The following is a 2,102-nucleotide window of genomic DNA, read 5'->3' on the forward strand; positions in this document are numbered from 1 at the left end:
GAAAGAAGAGAAAAATGAACATGAAATAGGTAGAACAAATATAAACCAAGTAGTGAAGTAGTGAATTAAAACTCCAGCATATCAATATTTGCAATAAATGTAAATGGATAAAAATATTCAATAAAAGATAATACTAGGATGAATTTTAAAAATAACCTTATTTTTAAAATATAAGGTTATAGAAATAAAAGGATAGAAGACCTACCAAAAGAAAGCTTATTAATATCAGAAAGAATAGTCTTTAAGGCTATTATTAAAGCATTACTAAAAATAAGTGCAATATATCATAATGAAAATTCAATTTACTGGAAAGAGAATACAACTTTAACTTATATAATATAATTTTTGGTGTGAATTTTATTGCATCAAAATGCAGAAACAAAAAACTTCCAGAACTTAAGGAAAAACAGACTCATCCACAGTCACTGTGAGAAATTTTAACATCTAGCTTTCCTATAGGGAGGAGGTTGCTAGGAAGTGGTTATAAAAGGCAGATAACTTGATGTACCGCCTTAAAGAACCTGAAGGAGGTGGTGAACTGGAAACTGTGTCAAAGGTGACTGTGTCTCACTAACTAATACAAGTAATCGATTTGCTTGTAACAATTATTACAAATTATTACAAAATCAATATGTAACAAAATAAGGATACAGAAAGTTGGGCCACACAATTAACAAAAGCAATCTAATTGCTCATATAGAATACTGAACTCAATAACTGTAGAATACAAATTCTTTTTAAGCACTCGCAGACCAGGCTCAGTGACTCAGTTTGTAATCCCAGCACTTTGGAGGCCAAGGTGAGTGTATTGCCTGAACCTGTGAGTTCAAGAGCAGCCCAGGCAACTTGGTGAGACCTCATCTCTACAATAAATAAAAAATTAGTCAGGTGTGGTAGTAAGCGCCTGTAGTTCCAGCTACTTGGAAGGCTGAGGCGGAAGGATTGCTGGGCCTAGTAGGTCAACGCTGGGGTGGCCATGAGCGTGCCACTGCACTCTAGTCTGGGCGACAGAGTGAGACTCCCCTCCAACTCAAAAAAAAAGGGGGGTGGGGGACACTCACGAATTATTATTTGAAATCCTATGCAATGTGTTCTCTTGAAATGTCTGTAAAACTTATAATAGCCTGTAATAGCTTGCTTAATATAAGTAACTGCATTTTTGTTAAAAATCCTCCATCTTAGCTGCTTGCTACCCAGATACAGCCCCAACCCCATGTGTGACTAAAATAAGTTCCTCATACTCACAGACCCACATTCCTGTTTCCCATAAACTGTTTCTCCTGACCATTTGGAAACTCCCTAGCCACAAGTTCTGTGTAATTGTATGCTTTGTTAACTAAATTCAAATGCTATGCCTTGCAAAACTCCACTGTTACATTCTCATATTATAAGCCTATATTTTGTGGTTTTTTTTGAGTTGGAGTCTCACTCTGTCGCCCAGACTGGAGTGCAGTGGCCGCTCCTGACCACCGCAGCCTTGACCTGCTGGGCTCCAGCAATCCTTCCACCTCAACCTTCCAAGTAGCTGGAACTACAGGCACACGCTACCACACCCGGCTAATTTTTTTGATTTATTGTAGAGATGAGGTCTCGCCTGCCCAGGCAGGTCTCGAACCCGCGGGCTCAGGCAATCCACTCACCTCAGCCTCCCAAAGCGCGGGATTACAGGCTGAGCCACCGAGCCTGGGCCTATATTTTGTTAGTGACCTAACTAAGGTAACTCCATGACCTAACCAAGTTAACTCTATTGTATAGTAGTCCTTCCACCTTGTCTCCATGTAACTGCCCTAATTGTTCCAGTAACCAGCTGTGCCTGGGACATACAGTTAACCAAAACTCCCTAACAATCAAAAGTTACATTTTGGTTGCTAAGTTGCTAGTTTATGGTTGCTATGGTTGTTAAGTTGCTATGTATCCTTGCATTTTTTGCCTTTATTTATTTATTTATTTATTTTTTGAGTTGGAGTCTCACTCTGTCACCCAGACTGAAGTGCAGTGGCCACTCCAGGCCACCGCAGCCTCGACCTGCTGGGCTCCGGAGATCCTTACACCTCAGCTTTCCAAGTAGCTGGAACTACAGGCGTGCGCTACCACACCTGGCT

The sequence above is a fragment of the Carlito syrichta genome, unplaced genomic scaffold (genome assembly GCF_000164805.1).
Source record: "Carlito syrichta isolate Samal-C Ts95f unplaced genomic scaffold, Tarsius_syrichta-2.0.1 Scaffold289350, whole genome shotgun sequence".
Classification (NCBI taxonomy): domain Eukaryota; kingdom Metazoa; phylum Chordata; class Mammalia; order Primates; family Tarsiidae; genus Carlito; species Carlito syrichta.